At 44.7% G+C, this 19,762-nt stretch overlaps 1 protein-coding gene across 1 annotated transcript in view; it reads left to right on the top strand.

Annotated features, from left to right (window-relative positions):
* Positions 1-1,946: 1,946 nt before the first annotated feature.
* The window catches only part of LOC138645805 (zinc finger protein 850-like), a 66,253-nt gene continuing 48,437 nt past the window's right edge, over positions 1,947-19,762 (top strand). Inside the window, exon 1 of the mRNA XM_069735318.1 lies at positions 1,947-2,160. The gene's annotated coding sequence lies outside the window, so the exon portion shown is untranslated. The remainder of the gene's footprint in view (positions 2,161-19,762) is intronic.

Below are 19,762 nucleotides of genomic sequence, written 5' to 3'. Positions count from 1 at the left end.
CTATATTCCCCTATAAGACATCCTGATCTGGAAGGAAAGGAGTCAGTTCCTGTCAGAGAGACAGAGGGAAAGGAAGGAGAGGAGCCCTGTAGCCTGATGTGCTGCAGCTCCTGGTAAGAGACACATAGAAAGCTGAATATATTGCAGTGAGCGTGCAGGAAAGCAAAGCACAGGAGAAGATACCAGAGGGGGACCAGCCAGGAGCAGGCTGCCTCCTTCTGAGGCGCAGAACACCGGTAGCTGGAATAACGAGGTTGTAAGGACCTCTACGCCTTACTTCAGAGACCGTCAGGACAGCTAATTGCACGTTACCTGTCCGCACCTACACCCAGGAGGCACAGTGACACCCCACAGAGCCGGGTCATCTAAGAGATTCTATAAACAGGCTCAAGCCACCAGTCATACGGGTATTGTCCTATCCGACCACGGGAGACAGAGAGAGAGATATAACGTCTGTGAGGGCCTTATTCGAGCTTAAGCAGTAAGGGACTACACCACTACAGCGCAAAGGAAGGCTTCTGATTTCCACCTGGATAAGGGGACTCTGGACTTGCCTCCAAACCGACCGGACTCTGCCTGTCCTGTGATCTGGTGCTCTGGACTGTGGCTGCTGAAACCAACAGTAAACAAGGTAAAGAGACTGCAACCCTGTGTCTTTGTTCTTCATTGCACCTGTCACCATTCCATCATCCATTCACGGGGAAGCCCTGGAGACATACTTCACCTGTGGGAAGGTATATCATCTGGCTGCCATAACTTCACCCCAGCAGACCCCTTTAAAGCAGCATCCGTCACCCTGACCAAATACCACAGGTGGCGTCACAAACACAAACTTTATCCCTTTAAAGACCTTTCCATTTTACATGGACATCCCAGGGCCACAGACCGGGTCACCGCCGTGACATCCCCCTGTGAATACCGGACCCGGTACCGAGTACCCCTTGCACTGATGGGTGCTCCACCAACTTTTGTCTAACTCTAATCTTCTTTCTTCACTTTGGTCTATCTATATGTATAGTCCCTCTCTCGGCACAATACTTATATTTGTTTCTATTCTGTTATTTGATTTTTCTTCTATTGCTTTATAGTGGCTACAGTTATTTCTTGTGTTGTTTATTTCTGTATTATAATACACTTATTGTAGTATCTTTTTGTAGTTCTGAGGAAGGCCTTTGGGCCTAAACGTCAAAAATATTTTCTTGCAACACAATTAACACTATGTGAAATAAATCTATTTGCATCATATTCCGGAGTGCCAAATTCTTTTACTAAATTTATTGGAGTGCATTCCTATTTGTGCACCCTGAACACGTAGAGTGTGCCGCGTAGCCTTCTCTATAAACCTAGGGCTTGGTGTGAGCGACAGTTGTGGACACCAACCCCTAATCTCATTACCCCAATGCCACTGCACCAGGGTATCTGGAAGAGCCTGGGCTAAGTGCTGGAATTGGCGTTTCACATATGAAGTGCTATTTCTGAGGGAGCTGAGGGCTGGCTTTTTTAACCAGGGACGGGACAAATAAAAACTTCACTATTCATGTTCTGGGGGGAAGAGGTTTTTCATCAAGGGTCACTACTGGACAAGTGGTGGGGACATAATGCTCCGCCAGTGTGGGAGGCAGAAAATACATAGACAACCCACTCCAGACAACTAATTATACTAGAAAGTCGAGTTAACAAACATAGACTCTGTGTGGTCGGTTGCTATGGGCAACGAACAGGTTACGTTTGAGATTTGGTGTTTTTGGTTCAGGTTTACAACTTTCCCATTAATATAAATTCAATTGAAGATTTTGGAAAATGAAATAAAGGAGAAAGTTGTGGGAAGAAGAGGAGTCAAGAGAAACAAGGGAACAGTGTCTGGCGGTCACGTGACGTTGCTGCACGTCTCCCAGCGGCCACCTGGCGCAGGCTCCTCTGTTTCCGGTCGGAATGTCCTGAGCGGTGCACACGGGCGGATACGGAAGCTGTCGTGTGACTGTCAGTCGGTCTGCGGGAAAGGAGCAGTTCGCTGCCGGCAGAGCTCGTGCTCCGTCCTGTGTGAAGCGGACCAGCAGCCATCACCAAGCCGGGGCTGCAGCTCTTCGCCCGGCGCTGGGCCACGGCCAGTGATCATCTGGTGTTTCCCGGAGCTTTTGAGCTGCTGATTAGGTTCATCTGGTGAGTATGCTGGGACTTGTAGTGGTGGTTGCTGTGGTAACGTGCCTGCTGAGCTCAGCACATACTTCAGCTGATCATTGCTGTTTATTACTGATTCTGGTGTCTGTAGTGTTCTAGGGCTGTGGGACTACAAATCCCACAATGCACTTGTGATTGGTTGCAGGCCTCTTACATGTCCTTTAATTGAAGGGGCTGTAACAATTCCTTCACTGCAGGCTGTAGCTGGGCTGTTCTATATCCATATAATGGAGAGTGGCCACATAACCCCAGCGTCAGACTGGGCAGTGCCCCCCAATCCTGCAGTCAGACCCCCATACCAGATACTGATGGTGACTAAATCTATATGACAAAAAGCTGAATATAAAACAGTCCCTGAACCCAGAGGGTAGAATGGGGATGGAGCTCCTGTCCCCCCACCCTGATCGTGCTTGGGGGTCCCACAAGTGATGCTAGAATCATTGCCTGGATAGAGGCACAATTTACAGGGGGTGCAGATTTTCCATCACCCCGTAGTACAAAATGCCGCCTTTAACCCCTTAAGCCCCAAGGGTGGTTTGCACGTTAATGACCGGGCCAGTTTTTACAATTCTGACCACTGTCCCTTTATGAGGTTATAACTCTGGAACGCTTCAACGGATCTTGGCGATTCTGACATTGTTTTCTCGTAACATATTGTACTTCATGATAGTGGTAACATTTCTTAGATATAACGTGCGTTTATTTGTGAAATAAACGGAAATTTGGCGAAAATGTTGCAATTTTCCCACTTTGAATTTTTATGCCCTTAAATCACAGAGATATGTCACACAAAATAATTAATAAGTAACATTTCCCACATGTCTACTTTACATCAGAACAATTTTGGAACCAATTTTTTTTTTTTTGTTAGGGAGTTATAAGGGTTAAAAGTTGACCAGCAATTTCTCATTTTTACAACACCAATATTTTTTAGGGACCACATCACATTTGAAGTCATTTTGAGGGGTCTATATGATAGAAAATAACCAAGTGTGACATCATTCTAAAAACTGCACCCCTCAAGGTGCTCAAAACCACATTCAAGAAGTTTATTAACCCTTCAGGTATTTTACAGGAATTTTTGGAATGTTTAAAAAAAAAAAAATGAACATTTAACTTTTTTCACAAAAAATTTACTTCAGCTCCAATTTGTTTTATTTTACCAAGGGTAGCAGGAGAAAATGGACCCCAAGAGTTGTTGTGCAATTTGTCCTGAGTACGCTGATACCCCATATGTGGGTGTAAACCACTGTTTGGGCGCATGGCAGAGCTCGGAAGGGAAGGAGCGCAGTTTGACTTTTCAGTGCAAAATTGACTGGAATTGAGATGGGACGCCATGTTGCGTTTGGAGAGCCCCTGATGTGCCTAAACATTGAAACCCCCCACAAGTGACACCATTTTGGAAAGTAGACCCCATAAGGAACTTATCTAGATGTGTGGTGAGCACTTTGACCCACCAAGTGCTTCACAGAAGTTTATAATGCAGAGCCGTCAAAATAAAAAATCATATTTTTTCACAAATATGATCTTTTCGCCCCCAATTTTTTATTTTCCCAAGGGTAAGAGAAGAAATTGGACCCGAAAAGTTGTTGTGCCATTTGCCCTGAGTACGCCGATACCCCATATGTGGGGGTAAACCATTGTTTGGGTGCATGGCAGAGCTTGGAAGGGAAGGAGCGCTGTTTGACTTTTCAATGCAAAATTGACTGGAATTGAGATGGGACACCATGTCACGTTTGGAGAGCCACTGATGTGCCTAAACATTGAAACCCCCCACAAGTGACACCATTTTGGAAAGTAGACCCCCTAAGGAACTTATCTAGATGTGTTTTGACAGCTTTGAACCCCCAAGTGTTTCACTACAGTTTATAACGCAGAGCCGTGAAAAATTTTTTTAGTCCCCAGTTTTGTATTTTCCCAAGGGTTACAGGAGAAATTGGACCCCAATTTGTCCTGAGTACGCTGATACTCCATATGTGGGGGAAACCACCGTTTGGGTGCATGGCAGAGCTCGGAAGGGAAGGAGCGCCATTTGGAATGCAGACTTAGATGGATTGGTCTGCAGGCGTCACGTTGCATTTGCAGAGCCCCTGATGCACCTAAACAGTAGAAATCCCCCACAAGTGACCCCATATTGGAAACTAGACCCCCCCCCCCCCAAGGAACTTATCTAGATGTGTTGTGAGAACTTTGAACCCCCAAGTGTTTCACTACAGTTTATAACGCAGAGCCGTGAAAATAAAAAAATTTTTCCCACAAAAATGTTTTTTTTTTAGCCCCAAAATGTTTATTTTCCCAAGGGTAACAAGAGAAATTGGACCCCAATAGTTGTTGTCCAATTTGTCCTGAGTATTCTGATACCCCATATGTTGGGGTAAACCCATGTTTGGGCGCACGGGAGAGCTCGGAAGGGAAAGAGCACTGTTTCTTTTTCAACGCAGAATTGGCTGGAATTGAGATCGGACGCCATGTCGCGTTTGGAGAGCCCCTGATGTGCCTAAACAGTGGAAACCCCCAATTCTAACTGAAACCCTAATCCAAACACACCCCTAATCCCAACCATACCCCTAACCCTGACACCCCTAACCCTGACACCCCTAACCTTAATCCCAACCGTAAATGTAATCCAAACCCCAGCCCTAACTGTAGCCCCAGCCCGGAAATGGAAATAAATAAAAAAAAAAATAATTTTTTTATGTTTCCCTAACTAAGGGGGTGATGAAGGGGGGTTTGATTTACTTTTATAGTGGGTTTTTCAGCAGATTTTTATAACTGGCAGCCGTCACACACTAAAAGATGCTTTTTATTGCAAAAAATATTTTTTGCTTTCCCACATTTTGAGACCTATAATTTTTCCATATTTTGGTCCACATAGTCGTGTGAGGTCTTTTATTTTTTGCGGGACGACTTGACGTTTTTATTGGTACCATTTTTGGGCATGTGACATTTTTTGATCGCTTTTTACTCTGATTTTTGTGAGGCAGAATGACCAATGACCAACTATTAATGAATTTCTTTTGGGGGGGGGGGGGAAGTTTATACCGTTCCACGTTTGGTAAAATGGATAAAGCAGTTTTATTCTTCGGGTCAGTACGATTACAGCGATACCTCATTTACATTATTTTTTTATGTTTTGGCGCTTTTATACGATAAAAACTATTTTATAGAAAAAATAATTAATTTTGCATCGCTTTATTCTGAGGAGTATAACTTTTTTATTTTTTGCTGATGATGCTGTATGGTGGCTCGTTTTTTGCGGGACAATGACGTTTTCAGCGTTATCATGGTTATTTATATCCGTCTTTTTGATCACGTGTCATTCCACTTTTTGTTCGTTGTTATGATAAAGCGTTGTTTTTTGCCTCGTTTTTTTTATTTTTTTACGGTGTTCACTGAAGGGGTTAACTAGTGGGACAGTTTTTTATAGGTCTGGTCGTTACGGACGCGGCGATACTAAATATGTGTACTTTTATTTATTTTTTTATTATTTAGATAAAGAAATGTTTTTATGGGAACAATATATATTTTTTTCTCTTTATTTAGGAATTTTTTTTTTTTTTTTTTTACTTTGTCCCAGGGGGGACATAACTGTATGGTGACAGATCGCTGATCTGACACTTTGCAGAGCACTGTGTCAGATCAGCGATCTGACAAGAGAGTGCTCCTCGCTTACCAGCGCCTGCTCTGGACCCGGAAGTAGCCCCACGGCCATTTTGGATCCGGGGCCTGCAGGGAGGAGACGCTCGGTACGAGGTGAGTAACATCGCCTTGTACCGATCGTCTCAGGGAAGCACGCAGGGAGCCCCCTCCCTGCGCGATGCTTCTCTGTACCGCCGGAACACTGCTATCATGTTTGACCGCAGTGTGCCGGGGGTTAATGTGCCGGGAGCGGTCCATGACCGCTCCTGGCACATAGTGCCGGATGTCAGCTGTGATAGTCAGCTGACACTCGGCCGCGCTCCCCCGTGAGCGCGGCGATCGCATATGACGTACTATCCCGTCACTGGGAATTAAGTCCCAGGTCACCTTGACAGGATAGTACGTCATATGGGATTAAGGGGTTAAAAAGGACCCGTCCTCACTCCTGACATCTGCTTTAGTAAATATTCATCAAAAATTGGGGCGCAACTTTTCTCATAACATCTGTTATTCTTGTAAATTTTGGAGCAAAAAGACAGCTGGATGCGGGTCCCTAGTGCTCTGACATTGGATAATCAGTGCTGCCCATATCGGACTGAGGCGTCTCTTAGATGGATTACATACAGGATATACACATAGAATAGATATATAGATGTTAGTGACATATAAAATTAGTACAGTGTGTGCAGCTTACTGCACATGTGTTTAATTAATAAAAGATTATTTCTCTGAAAAAAATGGCGTGGGCTCCCGTGTAATTTTCTTAACCAGCAGTGGGAAAGCAGACGGCTGCGAGCTGATGTTTATAGCCTGGGAAGGGGGTAATACCCATGGATCTTCCCAGGCTATTAATATCAGCTCACAGCTCTATACTTTTAACCTTTAATGACTTTTAAAATGTGTCCCCCCCCCAAAAAAAAAAAAAAAAAAAGATGTAGGTTCCCCTTATAATTAATAACAGACAGCTGCGTGCTGATATTAATATCCTAGGAAGAGACTATGGATACTAGGCCCCCAGACTAAAAGCATCAGCTCTCAGCCGGCCCAGTAAAGGAGCATCTCTAAGATTTGCCAATTCTGGCACTTAGCGTTGCTCTTCCCACTTGCCCTGTAGCGGTGGCAAGTGGGGTGATAGTTGGGGGGTTGATTTCACCTTTGTATTGTCAGGTGACATGAAGCCCCGAGGTTAGTAACGGAGAGGTGTCTATAAGACACCCCATTAGTCATATAGCCCCATAGTCATATTGTATAAAAACACAGACACCCAGAATAAAGTCATTTAATTGAAAGAATAACACAGACTCCTGTAGTAAATCTTAGTCAAACCATACTTGCGAGCTCGCCCATTCCACCGATGCCATTGTCTTCTGCAAAAGAGTTAAACCAAACAACAATATTCCTCACCTTTCCGCTGAGAAGATGAAAATCCATTTGTCCCACGACGGGTCTAGCTCTTCTACATCTAGATGACAGGTTGCATGATGCGGCCACACAGCCTGTCATCCAGCAGAGACACTGAGCAGCATGTGCTCAGTGTCTCCCTGTGAACTCCTATTCCCTGTCTGATGGCACCGCAAGTGTGAGAAAGTTCTTCTCGGTGCCATCAGAAAGGTCGTGCGAGTTCATAGCCAATGAACTAGCTTCACCTTTCTGAAGTCAGCTTGCGCATCAGTGACATCTTTATATCTACCCATTCTAAGTGTATATATCTTTTCTATTCTAACCTGCCACACTGATTTTACTGTACGCTGTATATATATATATATATATATATATATATATATATATATATATATATATATATATATTAGTATGTCAGTCATATGAAAATGTTTGGGCACCCCTATTAATCTTAAGCTTAATGTTTTATAAAAATGTTTTTTTTGCAACAGCTTTTTCAGTTTCATATATCTAATAACTGTTGGACACAGTAATGTTTCTGCCTTGAAATGAGGTTTATTGGACTAACAGAAAATGTGCAATCTGCATTCAAACAAAATTTGACAGGTATAAAACCAAAAACACATGGGCTACTTGCACAGTGAACAAGTCTGTAAAAACCTGTTCACACCACCAAAGAACTAGAAAACTCCAAAGCGCACAGAGAGGTAAAAAAATACTCTGTTGTAACTATACAACGCACTTTGCACAAGGAGAAGCTGTATGGGGGAGTGATGCGAAAGAAGCCGTTTCTGCAAGCACGCCACAAACAGAGTCGGCTGAGGTATGCAAAAGCACATTTGGAGAAGCCAATTTCTTTTTGGAAGAAGGTCCTGTGGACTCATGAAACCAAGATTGAGTTGTTTGGTAATACAAAAAGGCGTTATACATGGCGGCAAAAAAACACAGTGCGTTGTATAGTTGACCGATGCACAGTGACAACATCTGCAGCAAGTTGATGCTGCAGCTCTCTGGAGGTGGTCTGAGGATTGTCCTTGACTGATCTCACCATTCTTCTTCTCTGCCTTTCTGATGTTTTTCTTGGCCTGCCACTTCTGGCCTTAACAAGAACTGTACCTGTGTTCTTCCATTTTCCTTACTATGTTCCTCACAGTGGAAATTGACAGGTTAAATCTTTGAGACAGCTTTTTGTATTCTTCCCCTGAATAACTATGTTGAATAATCTTTGTTTTCAGATCATTTGACAGTTGTTTTGAGGAGCCCATGATGCCACTCTTCAGAGGAGATTCAAACAGGAGAACAACTTGCAAGTGGCCACTTTAAGTAGCTTTTCTCATGATTGCATACACCTAGCTATGAAGTTCAAAACTCAAAACCATAAAAAGTGCTTTAGTAAGTCAGTAAAAAGTAGGTAGGAGTATTTAAAACAAGAAAATGATAAGGGAGCCCATACTTATGCACCTGTCAAATTTTGTTTAAATGCAGATTGCACATTTTCTGTTGGTACAATAAACCTCATTTCAAGGCAGAAACATTACTGTGTCCAACAGTTATTAGATATATGAAACTGAAATAGCTGTTGCAAAATAAACCATTTTTACAAAACATTAAGCTTATGATTAATAGGGGTGCCCAAACTTTTTCATATGACTGTGTATGTATGTGTAAAATATATATATATATATATATATATATATATATATATATATATTTAATGTGTGTTTTGAAGATTATTTCCTTTGAAAGCTACCGTATATACTCGAGTATAAGCTGACTCCCCTAATTTTGCCTTAAAAAAACTGGGAAAACTTAATGACTCCAGTATAAACCTAGGGTGGAAAATGCAGAAGCTACCGGTTAATTTAAAAAATAAAAATAGATACCAATAAAGGTAAAGTTAATTGAGACATCAGTAGGTTAAGTGTTTTTGAGTATCCATATTGAATCAGGAGCCCCATATAATGCTCCATACAGTTCATGATGGGCCCCATAGGATGTTCCATATTAGAATATACCCCATATAATGCTGCACAAATATAGTAACATAGTTAGTAAGGCCGAAAAAAGACATTTGTCCATCCAGTTCAGCCTGTGTTAATTATGACCCCATAATATGCTCCATTGAGACATTTGTCCCATACAATTATGCACAAATGCTGATTATGGCCCCATAAGATGCTCCTTACAGACATTTGCCCCATATAATGCTGCACATGGCCCCATAAGATGTTTCATAGAAATATTTGCCCCATATAACGCTGCACATGGCCCCATAAGATGCTCCATAGAAATATTTGCCCAATATAATGCTGTACATGGCCCCATTAGATGGTCCATAGAGATATTTGCCCCATATGCTGTTGCTGCGATATAAAATAAAAAATCACATGCTCACCTCTCATCGCTCAGGCCTCCGGCACTTGCTATATTAATCTGTCCCCCGTTCCACCGTCGGCGCCGCTGTGTCTTCCGCGTCGCTGTGTCTTCCGCGTCCTCTGCACTGAAGTTCAGGCAGAGGGCGGCGCGCACACTAATCGCGTCATCGCGCCCCCTGACCTGAACGTCACTGCAGAGGACGCGGATGACGGAGCGGCGCCGACGGTGGAAAGTGGGACAGGTGAATATGCCCCCGTTATACTCGCCTGCTCCTGGTGCGGTCCCTGCACATCCCTGCTTCTCCGGCGCTGACAGCTTCTTCCTGTATTGAGCGGTCACATGGTACTGCTCTTTACCGTAATGAATATGCGGCTGGAGTCGGGTCCATATTCATTACTGTCATGACCGCTACCATGTGACCGCTCCATACAGGAATAAGCTGCCGGCGCCGGAGAACCAGGGACGTGCAGGGACCGCGCCAGGAGCAGTTGAGTATTATTAGACAGCTGCCGCTCCCTCACCCTGCCGACCCTGGGAATGACTCGAGTATAAGCCGAGAGGGGCAATTTCAGGCTAAAAAAAATGGGCTGAAATACTCGGCTTAAACTCGAGTATATACGGTATGTGTAAATGACAGAGAAATTCTCAATGTAAATCGCATGTTAAAATCGCATTGCAATCAGAAAGCAATCGCACTGCATTCTGATGTAAATCGGATGTTAGGTGTGAAAAATCAGATTGTACTCCCATGGAAAACATGTGACACTTGCATTACGCTCGTGCGGCTCTCGGCAGTGAGAAACGGACTGATTTTTATTTTTTTTTTAATACGTTCTGTGTGACTCTAGCCTTAGAGGGATATTGTAGTGGTTATTTTGCCGCATTTTGATTGATTATTTTTTGTATAACTTTTTTTAAAAATTTTTTCTCACTTTGCACGTTTTAATGCATCCCATCATTTAGAATGCATTCCGCAATTTTTGTGAACATGATGCGTTTTTTTTCCGCGAAGAAAGCGCAGCGTGGTAAAAAACGCAGCATGTGCATTAATTTTGCGGATTTTCCATGTTTTTCCCCGCTATTTAATGCATTGGAAAGCGCCGGAAAAAGACGAGTCAAAAACATGCAAAAAACGCATGCGGATTTCTTGCAGAAAATGTCCGGTTTTGCTCAGGAAATTTCTGCAAGAAATCCTGAACGTGTGCACATAGCCTTAATAAGGCTTTCTTAACGTGAGACCTGGATTCCTGTATGGATTAAATTTACATGGCGATGTTATATTTCTCAGTCGCCCATGACAGCACTACCAGAGAGAGGGGATCCGCCCTTCAGGGACAGGAAACCTATAGGATGAAAGGGCGTACCTCTCCTGCGTCAGTTTGGTTTCCTGTCCCTAACAGGGATCCCTCTAGGATTGGTACCTTGAAGATCTGGAGCCGGCCAGTCGAGCTATGACGGTGGGGAGGCCCCTGTCACGGCTGGTGCGGTGTCCGACGCCGCCTCTGCTGGGACCGATGGGTCTGCAGAGTGCTCGGAGGGAAGCGCGGCCGCCTCACCGGATTGGGGTAGGGGCTTCGGAGACCCGGTATGCCTGTCTTCCGCATTCAAGCACTTCCTGATTCAGGGCCGGGCGCATGCGCATGGTGTGCGAGGTGCACCAAGATGGCCGCCTTCCCGGATCTAGTACATCTCTACTTCCGGGTCCCAGACAGCACGCGCGTGCGCAGATGAATGCATGGGGATCAGCGCTTCCCGATGACGCAGCCCTGGAGGAGGGGGTGGATTGGCGCCAAATTTCTATTATAAAGTCACATGGAAGTATCTCCTTGCTGCATGCAGTCCTAATAATGGAGAACAGCGATCAGTAGCTCCAGCTGCCACAGCAGTTACAGCCGCAGCAGCAGCATCATGCGGAAGCCGGATGCGGAAAGAAAGCGATCTTCTTCCGGCACCCGCAGTACTCGCTCCAGCAGCCATTCCACACCGCAGAGTAAAGGCTCCAGTATGGCTAACCAGCCGACACCACCGCCTACGGATCTCATACAGGATCCTATACCTCCTCCAGAATCGGTACCTGTGGCTGCGTAAGATGGGTGAGTGATCTTCGTGAAAGTTCACCAAATAATTGGGGTCCCCTCTTCTCCATTTATTTTTAGGCGAAAAAAAGAACGGAGAAAACTAAGCACAAGTCCTGTCCCCTGTGCAGAAAACCCTTGTCGCAAACCTGGGATAAGAATTTGTGTGATTCCTGTATAGGACAAGTCCTTTGTGAGGAAACCCCTAATTTCGCCTCTGAGTTACGATCTGTAATCAAATCAGAGGTAGAGACAGCGTTTAAATCCCTTAAAGGGGAAAGGGTTAAAGAAAAAACACCTGTACCCTATTCCCACTCCAATTCCTCTAGTTCTGAAGATGGAGATTCAGATAGGCAGGGTTCCTCCTCCTCCTCTTCGGATTCTGAGAGCGGAGGTCGCCACTGCTTCCCTTTAGATGAAGTCGATCTCCTTGTGAAGGCTGTAAGATCGACCATGGGGGTCCTGGATCCCCATCCTGACAAAAAGGTACAGGACATCATGTTTGGAGGATTAAGTCAGAAAAAGTGCAGAGTCTTTCCACTTAACGAAAATGTTCAAGCATTCATTAAAAAGGAGTGGGAAAAGCCAGAAGGAAAAAACTCATCTGTACCCTCCCTTAAAAGGAAATATCCCTTCGAGGAAGAGGCTTCTACTTCATGGGACAAAGCCCCTAAACTTGACGTAGCTTTAGCTAAGGCCTCAAAAAAATTTGCGTTACCCTTTGAGGACATGGGAACTCTGAAAAATCCCCTTGACAAAAGAGCCGATACCTTCCTTAAAGGGGCCTGGGAAGCGGCAGGGGGATGTTTAAGGCCTGCAATTGCAGCCGAATGTACTTCTAGATCTCTAATGATTTGGGTAGATAACTAAGTCTACGTTCACATTAGCGTCGCTTCGCCGTTGCGTCGGCGACGCACGGAAAAACGCGCGCGTTTTGCGACGCGTGCGTCGTTTTTTGCCGAAATCGGACGCAAGAAAAATGCAACTTGTAGCGTTTTCTTGCGTCCGACGCTAGCGTCTAAAACGACGCACGTGTCGGAAAACGCGTGCAAAAAGACGCACGCGTCCCCTATGTTAAACATAGGGGCGCGTCGCCGCTGCGTCGCCGACGCAACAGCGACGCACATTAGCGTAACGCTAATGTGAACGTAGCCTTAGAGAAACAACTAAGAGATGGTGTATCCAGAAATAAAGTGATAGAATCGATTCCCATGATTAGAGGGGCGGCAGCTTTTTTGGCGGACTCGTCAGCCAACTCTATTAAACTCACTTCTAAATCAGCAGCTTTATCTAATGCAGCTCGTAGGACGCTATGGCTAAAAAGATGGCCAGGCGACCTACAGACTAAACAAAAACTTTGCTCAATTCCATGTGAGGGAAATTTTTGTTTGGGGAGACCCTGGATGACATTTTACAAAAGGCAGGAGATAAGAAAAAAGGGTTCCCTAACCTGGCCACACCAATTGTTAAGCGGCCCTTTCGGAATAGGAATTTTTTTCGGAGACGTCCCCCAAGGGAACAGAACAGATGGGATGATGGAAAAAGGAGAGAATAGGGGGTTCCTTTTCGCTAATTCCCCAAGAGATAAAAAGACCCCTAAGTGACACCTCCCCCAGGGTGGGAGGGAGATTATCTCAATACCTTCCGGCCTGGGAAAAAATCTCAACCAGCATCTGGATTTTGAACTTGATAAAAATGGGACTTCAAATAAAGTTTACTTCCCATCCTCCCCAAAACTATGTGGTTACCCCACTAAAATCCTCACCTCAGCAACAACATGCATTGGAACAAGAAATTACAAATCTCATAAACAAAGACGTCATTCAAGAAGTTTCCCCACTGGAAAGAGGGACAGGGTTTTATTCCCCACTGTTTCTGGTTCCAAAACCGGATGGTTCCTTCCGCACAATTATAAAGTTGCGGAAACTAAACGGTTATGTAAAGAACCAAAGTTTCAAAATGGAATCAATAAAATCAACAATCAAAAACCTGTTTCTGAATTGCTTCATGATAGTGTTGGATCTCAGCGTCGCGTATTATCACGTCCCAATCCACAAGAACTTCCAGAAATACCTCAGACTAGCAGTGGTCATGGGAGGAGAAGTAAGGGAATACCAGTACAAAGCCCTTCCCTTTGGCATTTCAGTGGCACTCCGTATATTTACCAAATTGATAGCGGAAATGATGGCCCGTTTAAGAGAAAGACATTTTACTAGTACCATACTTGGACGACTTTCTAATTGTCATCAATTCAGCCCAACACTGTCGCCAACAATGCGACAGAGTAATAAAAACTCTTAAGAGTTGGGCTGGCTTCTAAATCTCCAAAAATCAAAACTAAAACCGACCAGAATTCAAGAGCTTGTGGGCCTAACTTTGGACTCGATAACACAGGAATATCGTCTTCCAGACCAGAAAAAAACAAAAAATATTAAATCTTGTCTCAAGAGCTTGCTCAAACCCTCATATGACCTTGAGAGAGGGGCGATGTCATTACTGGGGTCCCTTTCTGTCTGCCTCCCAGCAATCCAGTGGGCACAAATCCACACAAGAATCCTACAGTGGGATGTTCTGAGGAATCAGATTACACTAAAGGGACATCTAGAAGGGCATATGACTCTAAATTTAGACACTATTCATTCCCTAGCTTGGTGGTTGGATTCCAACAACCTATCAAAGGGGGTTCCTTGGTTAATAGACATATCTCGCATAGTTACCACGGATGTGAGTCCCACGGGGTGGGGAGCTCACCTGGGCAACAGTATCACTCGGAGTCTGGACAGGTCAAGAATACGGGGCGTCCTCAAACCAAAAAGAACTTTGGGTGGTGAGCCACGCTCTATCATACTTCCTTCCCAGCCTGCAGGGCCATCATGTCCGGGTTTTCTCGGACAGTCAGGTGGTGGTAGCCTACCTGAACCACCAGGGGGGGACCAGGTCTCAAGCCCTAATGAAGGCCACTTCCTAAATCTTCACTTTTGCACAAAACAACTTCCTATCCCTCTCTGCGTTACATATAAAAGGAGTAGAGAACCAAAAAGCAGACTTCTTAAGCCGTATTCGTTTAAAGGGAACCTGTCACCCCGAAAATCGCGGGTGAGGTAAGCCCACCGGCATCAGGGGCTTATCTACAGCATTCTGTAATGCTGTAGATAAGCCCCCGATGTTAACTGAAAGAGGCGAAAAAGACGTTAGATTATACTCACCCAGGGGCGGTCCCGCTGCTGGTCCGGTCAAATGGGTCTCTCTGGTCCGCTGCGGTGCCTCCCATCTTCATTCCAAGACGTCCTCTTCTGATCTTCAGCCACGGCTCCGGCGCAGGCGTACTTTGCCCTGTTGAGGGCAGAACAAAGTACTGCAGTGCGCAGGCGCCGGAAAGGTATGAGAGGCCCGGCGCCTGCGCACTGCAGTACTTTGCTCTGCCCTCAACAGGGCAGACAATGTACGCCTGCGCCGGAGCCGTGGCTGAAGATCAGAAGAGGACGTCTTGGAATGAAGATGGGAGGCGCCGCAGCGGACCAGAGACGCCCATCCGACCTGACCAGCAGCGAGACCGCCCCTGGGTGAGTATAATCTAACGTCTTTTTCTCCTCTTTCAGGTAACATCGGGGGCTTATCTACAGCATTACAGAATGCTGTAGATAAGCCCCTGATGCCGGTGGGCTTACCTCACCCGCGATTTTCAGGGTGACAGGTTCCCTTTAAAGCAGGGGGAATGGACACTGAATCAAAGCGTCTTTGATCAGATCACCAAACTATGGGGGGGTCCCTGTAATAGACCTTTTTGCCAATGTAGAGAACAGGAAAGTAAAAGAATTTTGTTCTCTAGACCCCAGAGGAGGCCCTCAGGCACTGGATGCATTCACAATTCCCTGGATGCAGGGTCTCGCTTATGCCTTTTCCCATCATATACTTATCCTGGAAGTTCTGCAGAAAATCAGACAGGACAGGGCGAGACTCATCCTAATAGCCCCCTTCTGGCCCAAAAGGACCTGGTTTTCCTAGCTGAGGATGCTATCGGTCACCAATCCCTGGGTTCTTCTGGATCTTCCGGACCTCCTATCGCAGGGACCGGTGTTCCACCCTCAGTCAGAGAGTCTCCACTTGACAGCATGGAACTTGAGAGGTCACTACTAAAGGCAAGGGGCTTTTCGGATAAATTAGTGTCCACACTATTGAAAAGTAGGAAAACAGTAACAACTAAAATCTATGGCAAAACCTGCAAAAAGTTTCTGTCCACCTCCTGGGGTAAAATTACAAGATGGGGTCCAAGTTGCTAAAGTATTCGAATTCCTACAAAAAGGCTTAGATCTGGGCCTCTCGGTAAGCACATTAAAGGTGCAAATAGCGGCTTTAGGGGCATTATACAGTGAGAATATAGCCTCTAATCCATGGGTAACAAGGTTTATTAAAGCTGCTGTAAGATCTAAACCCATTAACATAAAAAGACTACCAACCTTGGACTTAAATTTAGTCTTGTCAGCTATAACAGAACCCCCTTTTGAGCCAATAGATTCGATACCACTTAAAACCTTATCACTTAAAACGGCCCTTCTCACAGCTTTAACATCTGCCCGTAGAATAAGTGATCTCCAGGCCCTATCTGCAAATCCTCCCTTCACGCAAATCATGGATGATAGGGTAATACTAAAGGTACCGTCACATTTAGCGACGCTGCAGCAATATAGACAACGAGCCGATTGCTGCAGCGTCGCTGTTTAGGTCGCTAGGAGACGTCAGACACCGGCAACAGCAGAACGATGCAGGAGCGATCCAGTGACGTACTTATCGTTCTTGCTGGTGGTTCGCTCCATGAAGAAACATTGCAGGCATCGTTGCTTTTGCTGTCAAACACGACGATACATGCCGATCTGACGACCAAATAAAGTTCTGGACTTCTAGCTCCGACCAGCGATATCACAGCGGGATCCAGATCGCTGCTGCGTGTCAAACACAACGAGATCGCTATCCAGGACGCTGCAACGTCACGGATCGTTGTCGTTCTCGTTGGAAAGTTGTTTAGTGTGAAGGTTACCTTTAGAACAGACCCTGCTTATCTACCCAAGGTTGCTTCCAACTTTCACAGGTCCCAGGAGATAATCCTTCCTTCCTTCTGCCCAAATCCTAAAAATAAGAAAGCGGAAAAATTCCACACATTAGATGTGAGAAGGTGTCTAGCTCAATACTTAGAATCCACCCAACAGCATAGGAAGGAAGGGTCTCTCTTTATCTGTTTTCAGGGACCCAGGAAAGGATTCAAAGCCTCCAAAAGCACTATAGCTCGCTGGGTAACAGATGCGATAGCCTTGGCGTACTCGTCCACTGGAAACGCAGTTCCTGAGGGGCTCAAAGCGCACTCTACAAGAGCTATGTCGACCTCCTGGGCTGAAAGGTCGGAGGTATCAATAGACAAAATCTGTAAGGCGGCCACCTGGTCATCACCTTCAACCTTTTTTAGACACCACCGCTTAGACCTAGCCTCTTCATCTGACTTAACCTTCGGAAGAAGGGTTCTGCAGGCTGTGGTCCCTCCCTAAGCAACAATCTCTGAAATTCTCTCTGGTAGTGCTGTCATGGGCGACTGAGAAAAGCATAGTTACTTACCGATAACTGTATTTCTCAGAGCCCATGACAGCAACTGCTTATTTCCCCCCCCCCCCCCCTTGTCACGTGTGCAGTGAGCATCTTATATGAAATGTGGATTTTTATTATAGACACGGTGTGTACCTGTTAAGCAATATGTTAAAAGTGTATATTTTCTTGTTGTCACTAACAGGAGGACCTGGAGGACATCTGATGCTCTGTAAACCAAACTGACGCAGGAGAGAGGTACCGCCCTTTTATCCTATAGGTTTCCTGTCCCTGAAGGGCGGATCCCTCTCTCTGGTAGTGCTGTCATGGGCTCTGAGAAATACCGTTATCGGTAAGTAACTATGCTTTCCATTATTAGGTTCTTGTGGTTTTATTCCTTTTTGTGCATGCATCACATTCATACAGAGTTTCATCTACAATGGTAAACTCCCCTAACAACTCCATCTCGGTATCATATATCATGTATTGATAAGATTATTTGTATTTTGAATTATTTTTTTCAATTGCATTTTATAACCTTCCATTTTAGATCTGCCTGTAGCCTGTGCCAGTTTGGCATTTATTCATATATTGTGTGAAGGAGAGATGTCATTACTCTGGGTGTACACACACACACACACACACACACACACACACACACACACACACACACACACACACACACACACACACACACACACACACACCCACACCTCTGTCAGATAATACTCAGTTTCTTCCTGAAAATGATTGCAAACACAAATTCTTTGGTATTATTATCTTCTTTAATTTGTCTTAAATGAAAAAACACAAAAAGAATTGTCCTAAAGCCAAATTGGATTTAATTCCACACCAAACATAAAAAAGGGGGTGGACAAAAGTATTGGCGCTATTCGAAAAATCATGTGATGCTTCTCTAATTTGTGTAAGTAACAGCACCTGTAGCTTACCTGTGGCACCTAACAGGTGTTGGCAATAACTAGATCACACTTGCAGCCAGTTGACATGGAGTAAAGTTGACTCAACCTCTGTCCTGTGTCCTTGTGTGTACCACATTGAGCATGGAGAAAAGAAAGAAGACCAAAGAACTGTCTGAGGATTGAGAAACCAAATAGTGAGGAAGCATGAGCAATCTCAAGGCTACAAGTTCATCTCCAAAGACCTGAATGTTCCTGTGTCTACTGTGCGCAGTGTCATCAAGAAGTTTAAAGCCCATGGCACTGTGGCTAACCTCCCTAGATGTGGATGGAAAAGAAAAATTGACAAGAGATTTCAACGCAAGATTGTGCGGATGTTGGATAAAGAACCTCGACTAACATCCAAACAAGTTCAAGCTGCCTGCAGTCCAAGGGTACAACAGTGTCAACCCGTACTATCCGTCGGCATCTGAATGAAAAGGGACTGTATGGTAGGAGACCCAGAAAGAACCCATTTCTTAAAAAGGCCAGGCTGGAGTTTGCCAAAACTTACCTGAAAAAGCCTAAAACGTTTTGGAAGAATGTTCTCTGGTCAGATGAGACAAAAGTAGAGCTTTTTGGGCAAAGGCATCAACATTGAGTTTACAGGAGAAAGAAAGAGGCATTCAAAGAAATGAACACGGTCCCTACAGTCAAACATGGCGGAGGTTCCCTGATGTTTTGGGGTTGCTTTGCTGCCTCTGGCACTGGACTGCTTGACCGTGTGCATGGCATTATGAAGTCTGAAGACTACCAACAAATTTTGCAGCATAATGTAAGGCCGTGTGAGAAAGCTGGGCCTCCCTCAGAGGTCATGGATCTTCCAGCAGGACAATGACCCAAAACACACTTCAAAAAGCACTAGAAAATGGTTTGAGAGAAAGCACTGGAGACTTCTAAGGTGGCCAGCAATGAGTCCAGACCTGAATCCCATAGAACACCTGTGGAGAGTTCTAAAAATGGCAGTTTGTAGAAGGCACCCTTCAAATATCAGGGACCTGGAGCAGTTTGCCAAAGAAGAATGGTCTAAAATTCCAGCAGAAGAGCATTGTAAGAAACTCAATACTTTTGGCCACAACTGTGTATATGTAATGTAATATATATATATATATATATATATATATATATATATATATATATATATATATATATATATATAGTATATGTCTAAGGGGTACTTCCGTCTTTCTGTCGTCAACTTCCGTAACGGAAATCCTGCGTCGCTGATTGGTCTCGCCAGCTGCCTGTCATGGCTGCCACGACCAATCAGCGACGGGCACAGTCCGATTAGTCCCTCCCCTACTCCCCTGCAGTCAGTGCTAGGCACCCGCTCCGTAATCCCCTCCAGTCACCGCTCATACAGGAATTGCAATAATAACTATCAGCTCAATAATGATTTAATAGGATCTTGCAAAAAATTTCATGATAGAGGGTACCCAAATTGGATGCTAAATCGAGCCTATAACATTGTCTCAAACAAAAATCAAAAAGACCTTATTTCATCTCAAGGGGGTCATAAAACACATAGACAAAAGAAAGAATTTTCGAACAAGCCATTTGTGTGCC

This window comes from Ranitomeya imitator, chromosome 7, assembly GCF_032444005.1.
Source record: "Ranitomeya imitator isolate aRanImi1 chromosome 7, aRanImi1.pri, whole genome shotgun sequence".
NCBI classification, from domain to species: domain Eukaryota; kingdom Metazoa; phylum Chordata; class Amphibia; order Anura; family Dendrobatidae; genus Ranitomeya; species Ranitomeya imitator.
Note: the sequence above shows the minus strand (reverse complement) of the source record. Positions and strands in the feature narration are given on the sequence as shown.